The following is a 17981-nucleotide window of genomic DNA, read 5'->3' on the forward strand; positions in this document are numbered from 1 at the left end:
CAGGCAGAAGAAAGCACATCTTTAGCATTGTAGGCTTTTGAACAATCTGAAAATGTGTCATGAAGTGGCAACACATCTCAGAGGCAATAACATGGTGAAACATTACAAGCCTTTATAGTTAGTGGGCATTTTAAAGCCCTAACTTGTAACCAATACAACTTTGTTATTAAATACTTTTATGTACACAGAACTTTTCTCCTTCTCCCTATACGTATCAATTGAATCCTAAATGATAAAACTGCATCGGTGCTTTTTCTCATAAACTGCTTGGTTTTTAACTTACATAATTTTCTTAACATAATTTTCTCTAATACATCCAGTAATTCCCTTTCTTTTCTGGGTGTCCCAAAGAGAGGCATACAAGAGTTCATAAATGTAGTGCAAACTTATAACCTGCTGTTTTGCCTCTCAGAATTATTTTTTTAAACACAGGTGAAGTATAAAGCCTGGGGAGTGCAAAGGCTGGTCTCTTCATTAATTTAACACTTGTCTTTGTGGAAAAATGAAGATGAAAAGTCTGTTGGAAAGCCTGCTGGTTCAGTCCAGGGTTTGGCTACTAAGCGTATTTGGTTATCAGGAGGATTAGTTCATTGTTGCTGAAATTTTAGCTTTGATCTCTCATTTTAAGTTTTTTAAATTCTGAGGATTAATTGCATTTGAGGGGAAGATCCAAAGAATTTTTCTGACTCCAGTGGATTTTGAAGGAGGCCACCTGAGGTAAATGATAGGAAAGCCCACCTCTGCCTCTTGATCCCTGGAAATGGAATTGACCTTTTCACAGCTCAATTATGGATCAGTTTATCTAAATATGTCTTAATGTTCGACCCCAATCTCCTCTGTGTGCCCTGGTGCAGTTGGCCTGTGAATACTGTGGTCTCCTATCAGCAAAAGGAGACAAGGTATTTGCTCAGATGTTCAGAGTCAACAGCCCAGCAGAGATGGCCCCAGCTGAGGCTCTAACTGGGGCAGGTTGAGAAGCTTGGAGCAGCTGCATGGAGCTGAGCAAAGCTTGTCAGCTCTGGTACTAGGCTGCCAATACGCCACATTTTGCATTTAGCAATACTTCATGGCTGTATGGATTTTGAAGGTGGCGTGTCTCTTCCAGCAGTAGTTTTTTCATCAAGGATAAGGCAGCCTCCTGTGCCCAACAAGTGCAGTTTTTACTCCTGTTGGGTAAGGAACACAAGGGTTCAAATGAGAGCTGTGCTACTAATATGCAATGCCTGGGGCAATCCAACTCATGTGGGCACCCACAGATTCAGCAGCCCTGATCCTCATGGGCTGTGTGAGGCTGGAGAGAAAAGCCCATCTCCAAGCCTTCCCCATTTCCCACAGTAAAATGGCTCAGTCCCACAAGACTCAGTGAGCTATGTCCCCTTGTCAGTGGGTCTGGTCCTCTCTTCCCCTCAGCCCTGTGCCCTGTACTGCTGTTTTCTTTGTGTCTGTTTTGGAGCTGATCTCATCCCAATGAGACCATAAAACTAACTCAGCCAAAAACTGGAAAGCTTTTTGCCGTGTCTCAGAGATGGGTGAGAAGCGTGTCCTTTGGTAGCCACAAGCCATTAGGATCAGCTCAGCTGCCCCAAAACCAAACCTCAAATATATACAGCCCCTCCTCTTTCCCTGTATGTGGATGTTCCTTGCCCTTGGCCAGTGGCGTAGCTTGGACACTTATAGCCAGTGGCTATGGATAGAGATTATGGTGTTCAAAAATACTATTTAAAATTATTTATCCCCTTAGTCTTCCAAAAGGGGACTCTGTATTCATGTTTTGAGTATCTTCTTCAAGAGTTGTGGACAAGCTTATGCTGCCCACATGTTGTACATACGAGACTACTAAAAGACAACACTAAGGCTATTAAACCTGTCCTTTTCATGAACTTTGAATTCATTGGCAGCATTTATTTTAAATCAAACTCTAATCTTTCAGAGAACAGAGCTTCTGCTTAGGATGCTGCTCCAAGGAGAACCAGCCACCATACAAGGTGTCCTCTTGATTTATAGCTACAGCAGCCTGAATTTCATATAACATGATAATATCCTATAAAGTCTCAGAGCTCTACACTGAGTCCTGCACAGATAACTGGTTGAGCAGTACACAAAGACAGGATATGATAATAATGTCTTCAGCATGAAACGATGCTATTTGGGATGCCATACTTCTTGGATGTGGGAGCCGTAATCCTATTATCAGTCATCAACAATAAATGACACCATTGTAGATATCCATTTGCTGGAGGTGATAAAGAAGCAGCCTAGCCAGCATGCTGAGGTTTCACCTGCTATTGCAGATTTTCTCTGCAGATTTCTGCCCATCTGCAGATTTATTTTTTTAATCACTGTAAGTAAGAGGACATTTACTCCATTTACTTTATTATTTCAAGCCACCAGTTGTATTTCAGCATTGATTTGGGGAATTCTGTTCCAGGCTTTGGGGCTGTGAACCACAGCATTCTCCTGCAAGATGCAGAAGGCGGGATGGTTTGTGGATACGTTAGTGTCTGCACCTACAGGCATGGGTAACAAAGAATAGCAGTGAAATCTGCCATAAATTACCTGAGAGATCTCAAGAAAGATAGACAGGTAACAGCCAAGTGACAGTGCCAAGATGAGTTTTCATCATTTTCATGTCTAGCCCATCCTTTCCAGCTGTGGCATACTTTTTGATTACACTATGTTATTTTACAACTAGTATGAAATATTTAGGGCTTTAGATTTACATAGTCGTAAGACACAACACTTTGCAGTACATCTTAGAATTCAAATATAGGAGCTGTATAATTACATACTTCCACAAAATTTTATTAGTGGAGAAAACAATTTTATTCTGGCACATTGTTGGAAATTATTTCTATAATTAAATCATAGGAAAAATTCTTTAGTTAAGAAATGTGAATGGACAAATTAGATTATCCCTCTTTAGACTTCATGTGCTGGGGTTGCAGCTGTGCTTAGTCTGGCTATTTACCTTCCTGTGCTTCAAGCAATGCAGTGCAGAAAAGCAGACTGGGAGGGAAGATGTCAGTGCTGCTGCTGCTCACTATGCTACCCATCAGGTGCAGATTTGTGCACATCTAATTTCTTTGGCCCTTTCTTAATAACTTTAAGGAACTGCTGCCCGCTGCCAAGATACAGCTGTTCATTGCCCTCTCAGCATTGCTTGACCATCTACAGAACTCCTAACTGTGCACAGTCCAAGGCACAAGGAAGCACTTCACAGGCACAGCCTCACTGTGTGAGTAGGAGGGTTCCTATTTACTTTTCTCCTGGGGATGAGTTACTACACTGCAAGCGTGAGCTTTCCCTGTGACAGACTGGTGCAGGGAGGTCCCTTCCCATCTGCACCTCTGATGCTGGCTGCTTTTGACCTGTTTGCAGTAAGAGGTTCACCTGAACTCACCCAAATTCACTTCTGTATTTTTCTTTCTTCCCTAACTGCTTCTTTTCCCCAAATTTCCCTACCTTCACATAGGTACAAATACAATCCTTCAGCACCTTACTCTGATCACAGGTGATGCTTTAGGGTAAGTGCCTAAGACACATGCTAGAGCCCCTCCCACAGGTTCCTACCACTTTCACTGGGTACTTTGTCATGTGGGAAGGGATGTGACAAAGGAGAGTGGACAGTGTTTGTCCACCATAAAGCTGACCTTGGAGAAGACCACAGAGGGGGGAGGCTTAGACAATCTTCCCATGACTAAAAGGAGAGATGGAAACAGTATTTCCAGTGAGAGAGAGGTCCTGCTGCATTTCTATCGTGCACGTTTTTAGCCTTTTACACATCCACTCTTTCCCCAGCCACAGTCACCTTTTCTTGCTTATCAGTAGCACAGATGTCACTGAATTGCTTTCTTATTTAGAAGATGAACATTTCACACTGCTCTTGGCTGGGAATCGCAGGAGGCCCTGCAGCTCCTTGCACAGCACTCCATGCCAGCACCTTTGCTACAGGCTAGTTTACTTTGCTAAACCTTGCCCTGGACACCTTACATGTTGACACAATGAATTCCTATACAGAATGGCTTTTCAAAAAGGCATTTCTGTAAAATCAACTGTTACCCATCATTTAAAAACACACACAGGATCAAAGTTCTGTTTATCCCAAGTTTAATAATTACCTTAGCAATGCAAAGCTGAGCCCGGTGGCACAATAAAACTTCCTGTCCACTTTGACATCTTGTATGTTGATATTGACTCATGTGTTAGTCACTGTTTACAAATATTGGCCTAGGAGGTCCTTATAGATCAAAACAAATTATCAGGAAAGTGAAAATGGACAAACCCTACAAAACTGGCCTTAATCTGATGAAAATACTCTTTAAATTAAACAGGTGGTGGAGCTAAGCGTCTTCTCCAGGATTTTGCTCCCCTGTGATCTATTGAGGGATGGATTTACATTTATTGGAGCCTAAGGATTCGTTACGGTACCATTTTTAAATGTAGCCAACAGAGTACTAACAAGAGGTGAAACCAGGGTCACTCATGGATCAATAAATCTTTTCCATCCTTGAACTGTAATGTCAAATGCCATTGCCTAAAAATTCTTCAACCAATACACCAATCTATATCCATTACAGCTATATTCTCATTTTAGGGTACAAAGAGTGTGCACATCATCTCAGCTACACTTCCCAGCTGTTTGTGCAAGTTATTTTACTTGCAGGCTAAAGCATATTCTAATTTCAACATTATAAATAAGTAAATACATTCTGATTCATATTAAACATCCATGAGTTTCACACTGACAATGCAGTAATTATTCTCCAACTCTTCCATTTCTCAATAAGAATAAAACCTTTGCCTAAACTCCATATTCACAGTGACAACACAACGTTAACATCTTTGTAATTCAGATAAGCAAGATCTTCTTTAAGAAATTCAGGGGGAAAATATGCAACCTGACAGAACAGCATGAAGCTTCCACATGAGAATCCTAGGAGAAAGTGTCTACATATTACAGAGTAAAATCAAAGGAAGCCATTAAAAAAGAGCACATTGTCTAAAATGTGTTGAAATGAGACATGTATTTATTCTCTCCCTGAGGTAAAAACCTGTACAACTTTGGGTTAACAATCCATAAATTATCAAGTCATTTCTCACTTGTGGAATAAATAGCATCCAAGAGTGTCTGCATCCACACATCAGCTGAAGCTGGAGAAAGCTGAATTTACAAAACATTGGATCAGGAGCTATGTGCGACTCAGTAAACAGCACAAAATAGCGAGTCTACAACAAAAAATATTACAGCTAATCATCAGGTTTTCAGCTTTTCCAGAGTTTCTGCTGCAGTTCATGGGGTGCTCAGGACCCTTCTGCAGAGCTTGACAGAAGAGCAGGCAAAACCAGGGAGGCAGGTGGGTGTAGAGGATGGAGGAGCCAAACTGACAAGACCCAGCCAAGGCAGCAGCTCTTGGTTCAACCATATTTAGTGATGGTATTTTTGGGGCCACTAATGAGGTTGGGTCACAGGTGGTTGATGTTATTTGAATTCCTAGCTGAGCTGTGCCTTTCCCTCCCAAAGCCCAGCCCCCATCCTGATGACTGTCCCATGTGGATGTGGGTCCATATTCAGAAAAGATCAGCAAAGCTGGAGTTCTGCCTGCTCCAGGAGTCAGTGATGAGAAGGGGTGCCCACCTTCTGCAGAATCCCAGGCTCAGGAGCCTTGATGGTAAAAGCACAAACCAAAGTGTTTTAGCACAGGGTGTCCAGGAGCCTCAGCCCCGTCCCTTCTGGGTCCTGCCCTCTCTGGGTTCACTGCCTGAGCAAAATTCCTGTGTTGGAATGGGCGCCCTCTCAGCCAGCCTGCAGAGCACAGGGGAGAGGACTTGGGACTTGCCACAGTGCTGGAGTCCATGTTCCAATGGCAGGTCAGAGCACCTCACAAGAGGCATCTGGCTCCTGCAGAAGCCTGGCCCAGCCTGGTGGTGGTCCACAGTGCCCTGGTGCAGGACTGAGATGCTGCCAGGAGAGACCCTCACCCAGGAGCGCTCTGACAGCTGCAGTGTCGCATGTGGATCAGCCCTGAATTTCAGAGCACAGCCACGGTTACCTTCTGCCTTCTGATTAATGAACTCCCGGCCTCATTACAAATTTTTAAGGGCAGGCATCCAGAGGCTGGATCACACAGTGTAGCTCCTGGTAGTGAAGAAGTGGCCATTTGGCAGACTGGAAGAATCACAAGTCATGTGGACAACTAAACAGGACCTCATCCTGCAGCACTCAAAAGGTGAGTGCTGGGCCTCTGAGGGGACATGACCTGACCAAGAGCATCAGTGCTAGAGATAAACATGAGTAAACACAGGCAAACAAATTACAGAGGGGAACAAGAAACCAACAAAGATGAATGTGGCAAATGAAATGTAAGGAAGTGTGTTAATGCAGGTCAGACAGACTTAAAAAATCTTGTACTCAAGATATTAAAATTGCACTCCCTGGTGTGTACCTACCTACACCTCTCTCCTAAACATTATTTCTGCTACATTTGCCTTGAATTAAGAAAGAGGTTTTTCATCTTCGAAGCAGTCAGACCTGCAATTACACCGACCCAAGTTTTGCATGAGGTAATATTTTTTCCTGCCTTAAACACAATTTGTACTCAAAATGAACTTGTTAAATAGTCTGTCATCTTGCATTTCCTTCTGTAAAGAGCAGACAACACCTGAATAGTTAATGAACTGCAGTGCAGTTTAATCAGAGTGGGAAAAATACTATTTCAAACAAAGAACAAAGTCATCCCCTCCATTTCTCCCACTACCTCTACGTTCCTGCACTAGTCCCTGAGTTGCCAAGTCACACTGCACATGAAGTCCTTTGAGCATGTCCTGAGCCAACTGGCCTGAGCCCTGTGGGTGCACACACATTTTGGGAGCTGATGCTCCCCATTACCTTGCTTCACAAGCAGCTGTTTAGCCCAAGGTGAGGTGAAAATGCCAAAGCAGTGTGCCTCAAGTCATGGACCAGCATCCCCAGCCCTGATCAGGCTGTGCAGTCCATGTTTCAGCCTACATAGGGGCATAAAAGGGCTGGATGCCTTATTCACCCAGTAAGTAATTTACTATGACATGTTCATACCAATATACAAGAGCATTGATATGCCTCCAGTCATAGTGCTGAACCCAGAAATTTTGCTCAGAGGAGTCGTAACCTGCAGTAGGAAAGGCTCTGGAGCTGCATGCTGGAGTGCATGTTGCAGAGCTCTGCCAAATGTGATATTACCAAAATAGCTTTTGTTCCAATACATTGGGCACATAGAAGGAAAAATATTACCTATTGTCTGGGTTGTAAGTTCCCCTTTGTATAAAATATGAATAACATTTCTTAACTGCGTTTGTGGAATGCTTTGTCCCTGGGCACAGAATCTATACATAGCCACAGCATTGCCGTTATTTATGACTTTCCTTAAGCACCAGGAGTTATGAAGATGTACTTTTACTTTGATCCTTCAGAGGCCCGGTAGCCTGCAGGAAGAATACAATTCATCAATGGTTTTGTTATGTGTGTCACTGTAACGGAGGGCAGGAATGAGATACAGCATCCCTCTGCCACCTGGGAGCATCCGCTACCCAGCAGCAAGAAGCTGGATGGGTAACATCCTCTCAGCAGGTGAAGTGCGTGAAAACACAAAGAAATAAAGTGGTGATTGTGGCTGGGAAGTGGCCGTTAAGGAAATTTAATTCAGCTGACTGTGATGAGTAAAGAGGCCATCAATAGTTCCGCTACTGGCCAGTGAGTTATTGGATACGTGATTTCCACAATCTAACTCCCTTAGCACATTGCTATATTAAATCTTTTGTTGCTTTTGTTGTTTTATCCCTAAAGAATATGAGAAAGGTGAATTGCTGACTTTCCACAGCTTGCTTTGGCTGCAAATGGAGCTTCAGCTCCTCAGGGCTTTGGCTCATGGGCAGTGAAGCAAACAGCGACGGCAGGTGAAGATGGAGCTGTCTCCCACCTGCCTGCCAGAGGTTACTGCTGCTCTAATGGTGTCAGCAGCAGAAAATATCTGCCCAAGTCAGCTCAAGCTGGGGCACAAGGATGGAGCAGCAGAGATGTAGGTGCTGAATCAGCTCTGTTTTGGAGAACAGAGGGATGTTAGCAGCACCACAGGGGCAGGGCAGGGGCCACTGCAGGACTTGTTTAAGCAGCTAGGCCAAAGCCCACAAGCATGTTTTGCACTTCTTTCCCCAGGATTATGTTTTGTTTGCCAATAATCTTCAAAAGAGGGAGCAACCCAATATTGTAACCTTGCTATTACCCATGTTAAAGGTCATATCTTTCTGAGCCTGATTTTAATTTCATTAGTGATAGGGCTGGGCTTTAGTAAGCACAAAATTAATAAATCAAACAAATATATCTTGCTTAAAATTCACTATTATATTCAAAAGCAGTAAAATTGCAAAAACTGAATGAAAATAGCACAAGGAGTACCAGGAGTAAACTGCAATCCCTCTGATATAGTCTGTGCATTTTTGGTGTGGGGAGAAGAAAATATAATAGACAATAGGGTGCCGTGTGACAGAATAACACAGCCAGGCAGGGTCCCCATGACTCATACCCAGATCTTTCCTCAGGAGTGGGAGTCATAATGATCCACAACAAACTATTGTAACCTGCTAAATGTTGCAAGTGTCTCTGAAGCCACATTAACTTCCCGCAGCGATGATTTTTCTAAATACGTGACATCGTGCTTTGTTCTGCTCCCTGCCAAACACATTTAAAGGCACTACCTTGACTCCCCTTTGAGAGGTCTGTCTGAACCACTCATTTCTCTTTGTCTCTCCCTCATCCCCCTCCCCAGTACTGGGCGATGCTCTCTTCACTTCCAGGAGAAATGACAGCAGCATTCTGCTTCTTGGAACAATGTTCTGGTTTGTCTCCAGGAGTCAACAGTAGGTGGTTTACTTTCTGGCATTTCTGTCTCTTTTTTGTTACTTTTCTAGGCCATTTGCCAAAGGGGGGAAAAAAGAAAACCTGAATTCTATGCTTTGCATTTCTACATCTTCTTCCATTCAAGGCTTCTCAAGTATTTAACAAACACCCTTTAATTCTGAGCCAGGCTGCTGGCAGGTGGATGCAGCTGCTCTGGCTTCACCAAGGAAATGCTTCCCCGGGCCACTCCCTGGGCAGGACATGGGTGTTCAGCTGCAGGAGAGCTGCAGATGTGCAGCTATAACAGGGTAAAGGTAGCTGCAGGCTGAGATGAGTTTTCTCTACTGCTGCAAACCAAAGCTGTATTCATTTCACACTTGGACACAATGGTGGTGGTAGCTCTGCAGTAAAAGTCCTGTTGGGAGTCTCCAGGTCAGATGGCCATTGGTCTCTCTCCCAGCCCTGGCTGGTCACTCAGTGAGGAGGGTGGCAGAGTAGACAGGCAGAGCTGGTCACAAAGCAGAGACCACCAGCAGCTCTGGGACAGGGCTGCTTCTGCACCTGCAGCAGTGTGGGAGTGACACCCATGCCTGGAAACACAGGATTTCCAGATCTGTGGTGAGGAATTAAGTCTGTGTGTACAGCTAGTAAAGATAACTCCTTTCCTCTTATCTTACTGGAAGGAGAAGCAAGAGAAAGGCCAAGAAATTAGCCAGATAGTGTTGCCAGGAGCAGTGCTCTGAGCCCCCTGTGACAGCTGATAAAGGCTGTTGTGACCACGAAGCAGCAGAGACAATGCTGTGCCCCCAGCCCCGCCTGAGAGCAAGGAGAGGATATGTGAGTTACCAACTCTCCCCTGGTCACTTTGGAGACACCACCTGCCTCCTCCTTAGGGACACAAGCTGGTGTCATGTGCTCTTGCGTCACATGTCCTTTTAGAAAGAATTTTGGAGACAAAATAGTTCACACCTCTGAGAATTTCTTCGAAATTATGCAAGTGTCTCAGGGGAAGATCATAGCAGAACAGCTACCTTGACAGTTCAGTTGCATGGACCAGGAGGAGGACAGGGGTGTAGGGACATACAGGCACTTAGGCTGATCATGGATTTTATTGTAGAACAAGCTACTATTGTCTGGCAGAAGTTCATATGTGGATATATGAAATTGAGCAATGGGGCTGCACTGGAGTTACTGAGATTTCTGTGAAGGGCTGGGACATCCTGGGGGGCTTCAGATGATCTTTGAGAAAACAGAATAAATGTAAAGATGAGCAAGAACACATACACCCTAGAATTTGTTTCAACCCCATAAACACCCATCTTTAAACCTGTTATGAGTCAACACACAAGGACCCAGCAGTGTATTTTAAGACACCACTTTCACAGGTTCATCCCCTCCCCGCAGTGGCAGCTCTCCAAGAACCTGTTCAGTTTTATGAGTATTGTGTCTTTACACTGCTGTGCCTGTGTTGTGCATGAAATAGGAGGACCCACATCTGCTGGGGATGCTGCTCTCTGAGAAATGCTTCTTGAGGGGTTACCAAGATGTGGAAGAGTGAGCAGGGAGCTGACTGAACTTATAGAGCTTGATCTGCTCAGCTTATTGAAGAGATGGATAAGAGGAGACCTCTTCCCAGCTGATGTGCCTTCACAGGGTGACACCTCTGCTGTGACTCTCTCTTGAAGATTCAAGAGCAATAGAGGTCAGAAAGCCCTGATCTGGAGCTCAGTGTCCCTGGTACAGTCCCTGTGATTCACCTCACTGTGCATTGGGAGGATGTCAGGACCACCTTTGCACGCAGCTGTGCAAGCAGACTCCAACACAGACCACTTCATACCATTATTGTAAAGGGAGCTTGGTAGCACTGCCAGCAGTATCTAACACAGTCACACCCTGAGCCTGCTGCCTGTCCTGGGCCAGCTGATACAGCCACACGTTAAAACTGGAGGAACAGATTTCCCCAGGAGAACCTCAGGGCAGAGATGGGAGCCTGGCAGTTTTCTCACAATGGTTGGAGCACTCCTTAGCAGTATAACTGTGGTTCCTCTGGGGGATAAAAGTGCTGTGGTCTCTTTTATACTTTACATGATACAGTATATTTTTATCGACAATCACTCTGAGCAGATTCTCAGTGACCTTCTTAAAGGGAGTTAGGTGGTATATTTGACTCATAAGTGATGAATTTTAGACTTCTCGTGGAGGATTTGGAATAATGAAAAATATCTGCTTATTCCATAATATTCTGGCTTATCTTAATACTTTGCTTTGCTGCTAATAAGAATTAAGATTATTTTAAATTAACCTATTAATCTGATTTTCCAACCAGTCTTATCTTGGTTGAAAAAGTCATCTTGTTCTCAAAACTGAAGTGGAAGTTCCATTCCCAACTTTCTTACTGGATTCCCATCATCACTGTATGTTGGCCCAGTGTTCTATTGTCCTGATGTATTTCTTGGATAGAACTTGCTCTGAAAAACAACTAATTTTGCAGCTTGCAAACAGATAAAATTAAATAAAAGTCGTATGACTGTTCAGTTATGGGGGTGCAAGGCTCTGATGAGATATTTTCAATAAATTGTGCTGGGAAAAAAAAGTTACCCACCATTTGTTTTCTGTTCTCATGTTTTCATCATGGCATCATCCATTTCACATCACCCATACCATGACACCCATCATGTGTTGTTATCTTCAGGCTTGGGCCCACTCGTGTGTGGCTTTCAGGCTCCCTGAAGCTCAGACAGAGGTGGCTTTTGCCCAGCGTGCACCTCCACTGGTCAGGCTTGCTGCTCGTGATGCCCGGCTGCCCCTTGCACGTGGCAGGGCAATTGCTGACCACCGGGCCCAGGAGAGCACACACACACACTCGCACACTCACACTCACTCTCACATGCACACTCACACACTCACACTCACTCTCACATGCACACTCACACACTCACACTCATACTCACACACTCACTCACACGCACACTCTCACACTCACACTCACACACTCACACTCGCACACTCGCACACTCACACACTCACACTCACACTCACCCACACTCACACACACTCACACTCATTCACACTCACACACACACTCACCCACACACTCACACACTGACACTGTCACACTCACCCCCACACACTCACACTCACACTCACACTCACTCACACTCGCGCACACGTCCCTTTGCACTCCCCAGCCATTGCAGGGCTGTGCAGGGCGCCCCTACCTCCATCCCGTGCGCCCGTCCCGCTGCTCAGCCAGCCTCTGCTGCCGGGCCGCTGTGGGGAGCCCGTTCATGTCAGAAGCCAGAGCCAGGCTCCCACTCCCTCCTCAAAAGATCTCTTTAAACACAGAAAAAAGAAAAAAAAAAAAGAAAAAAAAAAAAAGGGGGGGTGGGGGAAGACATTTAGTTCAGTGCATAAAGTGCATTGGCTCAATCCCTGAGGGTGGGCAGCACATTAACCCCCATGTCGATGGCTGAAGAACAAATCTGAGAATTCCGTGGCCCCTGTGACCGGCTCTCACATAAGTTACCAGCTCTGACACCGCGGTGTCTGTCCCGCCCTGGGCTGCGGGTCAGGGTGGGGAGCGGGGATGGATCCTGCCCGGGAACACAATCTTCCCGCATGGCCCAGCCCGGCTCCCGCTTTTCCTCAGGGTCTGCAAAATTCCTGGGCGTTTTAAACAGCTTCGATGCAACAAGCATTCAGCTTTTGCTCAAACTGTATTTGCAGCTGCAGCTGCAGAGCTTTTGCAGTAGCTGGTAGGCAAAAAAATACATCCTGCAAAATGCTTGTGGTCCCGCAGTCTGCAGTTGTGTGTCTTAGATAAAAGTGTTGAAACTTGTGTCCCCATGCTCAGGTCCATTGACATGCACTCATACAAACTGTGTATTTTAAATATACTTTTAATACAAAGAGGATAAGAGAAAGCCTTCTAAAGCTGCAGTAAAATGCATTTCCAGCTCTCTGCAAGTTTAGACATTGCTAAATGAAAGAGAAGGAATATATTTTCTGAGGCTCTTAAAGTTTAGTGATCATTAAATAAAGCAAAAGGAATATATTTTATGGACTTCCACAGAGCTTACATCCCACTTTTCCTCACAAAGTAAACTGTTAAAACTGTCCTGGCCTGTTAGCCCTGTGTACCTTGGGTCCTTGGGGTTACTGAAGTTAGAATAGCAAAGGCAAGAGATAAATTAGGCAGTAAAATGGACTGAGTTTCTTTTGTGGCCAGTGACATTTAAAAAATTCTTCAGATAAAGACTACCCACGATAAATATTTGCAAGTTAATGAAAGCCTTGGAAACTTCAGTATGCAGATGTAACATGGTTAAATACCCATCATTTCTTCATGGAAAGCCAGGGCAGCCAGTGGATGGAAGGACAGAGCAGTCATAGACACAAATACTTGTTGTGGGAGATACCTCTTTATGTAAGATGTGTGTATTTAATGTACATTCAAAAGACTTGCAAAACAAGGTCAAACATTAGAACTGTAAATATCCAGACCCAAGTTGAATTCCCCTAAATATACATAGGGATGCTTCTCACATAGTGCTAATAGGGTACAACAGCACCATAGATCAGAAACAGGCAAAAGTTTATTCTTACGCCTGTATTGCATCCAAAACAGTACATTAAAGGAGACATCATCCAAATTAAGAAAATATAAAAGCAAGAAGCATAATGAATGCTGTGTATTTGTCTTCAGCAATTTTTATTTTTCTTCATAATAGATACTGATATTAATTTTAAGCTCAGCATCCCTCCCACTACCTACTTTTCTAATAATGAGCAGAGAGTTAAATCTCTAGATTTACATTTCTAAAGAAATCCCATAAAATATATAAGATATTGAACACAAAAACTTTCTGCTCTTTGAAAGTATTCACCCTTAAATGCTATTATTAAGCCAGACAATAGAAAGTTTTAAATACTTGTTCCCCAGTATGGAGTTATTTTTAAATCCTGTATTCTTTTTAATGGCTACAAGATCAATAATAAATTTAAGGGTTTAGGCTCACCTATTTGATATCATCAACAGTGTTTTTAAAGTAATGCCTTTCTGAAAAAGAAAAGCCTTTTAATATTCTCTTTTATATTCATATCTCAATAAAATTAATAAACAATACAGAAATACAAGTTTAAACCCATTTGAATGAAATGCACTAAAAGAGAGAGAAAAATGTGTAAAGTTAAATACTCTATTTTCAGATGAAATCATGAGATGTCAGTTACAGATAGTGCATATTGTAGCAGCCCACTGGAAAATGGAGCAGCCAAACAGCTGCTATTGTTCCTACCCTAGAAAAAATTAAAATCTCGTAATAACATAGGCATGGAAGTTGCCTATAATTTCACATTTAGGCCTTTGTTTAGAAATGACTTGGGCTCTGCTTAAGAGCAAAGTTCATGAAACTGGCAAGGCAAGACTGCTTTATTATTTGACTGTGACAAGTCCTGTGCACAAAAAAGGGATTCATCCCAAAGGGTTATTTGGCATGGCCAAGGCAACTCCAGAGTGCCAGGCCTCTCTGGTAAATCCCTGCATAAATAGGAGAAGAAAACAAGGAGAACTGAAGAAAACTGTATGAACTGAAGACATTGTTTTGGAAGAAGAAGTGAGATCAGTTAGCTACTAATTACTTTAAACTTTTCTGTCCAGCATTCACAGGTCAGAGGTTTCCACTTTGCTGAAGCCAAACTTTACTTACACTGAAGCTTCAACTTCACTGGTAGACCCAAGAGAAGGGGGGTCCATCTTTAGCATGATCAGACCCATTCTCCCCATTTCTTTCCTTGACTGGCATTATAAAGAAACCCCACACACCTTGGGAGGATTGAGGGAGGGCTTTCCAGACTGCAGGAGATGTGCATCGATGTGGTGGGCAGGAGGTCCCTTCCAACGCTTTGTGTGTACATCTGATTGTCAAGGGTAAAGACATACAAAGACAACACTGAGTGCTTGTATGGATGAGTAGAAAATAAAGACTTGGTGGAAAAATTTGGCTCTGGAAAGTTCACTTTATAACTTCATTAGCGTGAGAAAACCAAAAGTTCCCCAGTTTCCTGTCCTGCTTTCAGATGTTACATGCTGTACCACAATGGATAAATGATCCATGCCATTTGTTGCTCCATGTCTCTTTCTTATTTGCAGCTGATTATATAGAAACCCTAGGCAGTTTATTTAATTTTTGTCATAGAAAGCTGCTGAAAGCAGGAGACCAGATTTGCTTCAGGACTCTCCACATGGTGACAGTGACAAAAGTGTTTTTCTACATTCTTCCACGAAAGCCTTTGCCCAGACCCAAGGAGCTTGGACAAAGTCCCTTATTGCTCCATGTTACTTAATAGTTCCCCAACCTGCCCATATCTTTTCAAAATTATCTGCTGTGGCCATGTTCATAAAGCAGCTACTCGCCTGCTAATGTTTCTCAATTCTACTTTGGGGTGTGAGTTCGCTCCCTGAATGAAGTGAGCAGCTCTACTGCCTGAATAATCACTTCCTTAAATTAATATGGACTGCAGCCACGTCCATCTGTGCTGTGATTTCCCACCACCACCCATGCTTGAAAGAGGCCTGTACCTCCTAAGTAATTATTTACATTCCACCTATTGCATTCTCCATTGCAGACAACAGTCTTTACTCAGTTCTCATCTCAATTTATTCCTCGTTGTTTTCCGTGTTAAAAAACATACTTCATGGGGGGTGAAAGCTCATGATAACCTCCATACTGCAGTATTAGGTAGGTCCTGCCTTTAACAGGGAATAGTTGTAACTTACACAAAGATCTTGAAACAGACAAGAGAGAAAATAAAGATTATAATGATTTTTACAAGCTTTTATTCCGATTCCAGGAGGGTTGCTCTTTGACACTCTTCTTAAATAGTTGTTTTGATGTTATTAATAATAATGTCTTAGCCTTGCTGTCAATGGAAGAGGTATGAAAAATTCTGTCCAAAGGGTTTCATAAACCCCTCGCCTTCAAAAATCAGATATTGTATTTACTCAGATCAGTGAGGGGGTATGAAGCCAATGCAAAAACCCACTGGGACGTGGCTGGCCTTGTGAGATGGAGGTTCCTCCATGCCCAGCCTGATGGGAGATTCCTCCATGCCCAGCTGTGTTGGAGGCTGCTCAGGGACAGGGGCTGAGCAGGTTTGCTGATGCTCTGGGTCGCAGTAAAATCTTTCACATCAAGTGAGGATTTGGGTTGATTTATGGGTATATCATGCTTGTATCAGTGAGATTTTACTGAAGCTAGGAACCTTCTTTTTCTTCCTTCCCCCAGTGCACAGGGATTGGTCACAGCTTTGTCTTCCTTCAAATGTCTCAGCAAATGTCTTCCTGCTTTTGTAGGGACATTGCAAAGTCATGGGGTTTGTGGGTTCTGCATCTTGATTTTTGATGAAGGCCACTACTAACATCACTCTCCTATGCAAACATGAGCCTGAAATGTGTAAGAGAGTAGTGGGAAGCACTTTTTGACCTGGATGTGTAGGGTTTGAGTTGGCAGGTGTCTTGTCTGAACTGAAGATCTATTACATTATTTCTGGAGGATGCAGGAAATGGAGTTTGAGGTCCCAAAGAGTCCCTTTGAATATCCCTGTATCCTTTAATATTAGTGATCTGGGGCGTCTGCTGGATTGCTCACCAACAGAACATGACCGTGGGGCTTCCCCATTCTGCCCAGTGAAGAGGAGGGTAGAGATCTTGTGAAAGTGTAGGCAACAAAGGAGAAAAGAGAGAGGAAACCATAACATAAAGAAATGGAGGACGGAGGTTACCAAGGAGAGGCACAAGGCTTCCAAGTGGACATTTTCACCTTTTTTCTACTGACTGTCCCCTTTTGGTAAGTGACAGACACCTCCTAGAAGAAAGAGGTGTGCTGGCTGCACTAACAGTCCTGGCTGCTCTGGATACTAAGCAGCTGGAAACAAAGAAAATTGTGTAAAATTCATCAGCACAGGCCCTATCCCAGTGACTTCAGGGAGTGCTAATCTGAACCCTGAAATCTGCTGGCAGGTTAGCTATCCCCTGGTCCCAAGATTATTTAGGGAATTATCTCTTAAAAAAAAAAATAAAGGCTTTGCTGGACAGTGGTACAGTAGCATCCTGACAGAGATGGATGGCATTGCCCCCTGCTACAGCAGTGGGACCCCATCACCCCCTTTCCCTACCACTTCCCTATTTTACAAGAGAGCTGGCCACAGCTTCCTCCAAAATGACTGGCCAACTTTCCATGGCTGCTGGGCAGAGCCAGGGTGTATTTGCTCAGCTGAAGCCCCTTTGGCATGGCCTGGCCTCGCTGGCAAGCCCTTGCTGTAGGGAAGCAGGAGTGCACAAGGGAGAACACATCCAGTTGGCAGTGGTTTCATCAGTAAGCTCACACAGCTTTTGCCTGCATGAGAGTTTGGCATGAGAAAATTATATTATTAGTCTGTCACTTTTGCAAGCATTGGAATATAGGGAGGAGGCGCAGATGTTAAAAAATAACTACCAAAGCAAACAAATACCCAAAGTTGAAAAACAAATAAACCACCCAAAAAGGAAGCCTCAGAGCCAAACTGACTCCTCACCAGCTGCTGTCGGGCCCAGTTTCCACAGCAGTGGCCAGGGACACCCACAAGCCAGTGGTGGGACAGGTGTTCCATCCCCTACACGGTGCATCACTGGTGTCTTTTGTCTTTACAGCAAAGCCAGTGCATTTCTCCATCCGAGTTGATGAGGGACATCACCTCACTCCATCCCTAGTGAGGCACAACCCAGTAAGACAGGAAACAGCAAAGTTTTGCTGGTGATGGTGAACTCAGGCTCAATGCAGAGCCAACAGAAAAGGCAGGTTGGGCAGATGGCAAGGATGTCCCCCGGGCCACTGCGGATGGGGTCTCCGTCAGCTGGGTGGGAGGTGGGCCAGGGAAGCAGCCTGCATGGACGTAGGGCAGCTGCGTGGTGCCATCCAGGTGGCTTGCCCCTCCGTGGAGGGAACCTTTCCCTCTGGCACTGAAACCAATCCAGGAGGGAGCCCCTGCACCGTGCCAGTTTTGCACTTCAAAAATGCTGGCAGGTAGGCTAGGCTCTCCTTTCCAATTACATCATGTCACTACCGCTCACCCC

The sequence above is a fragment of the Lonchura striata genome, chromosome 1A (assembly GCF_050655825.1).
Source record: "Lonchura striata isolate lonStrDom1 chromosome 1A, ASM5065582v1, whole genome shotgun sequence".
NCBI lineage: Eukaryota > Metazoa > Chordata > Aves > Passeriformes > Estrildidae > Lonchura > Lonchura striata.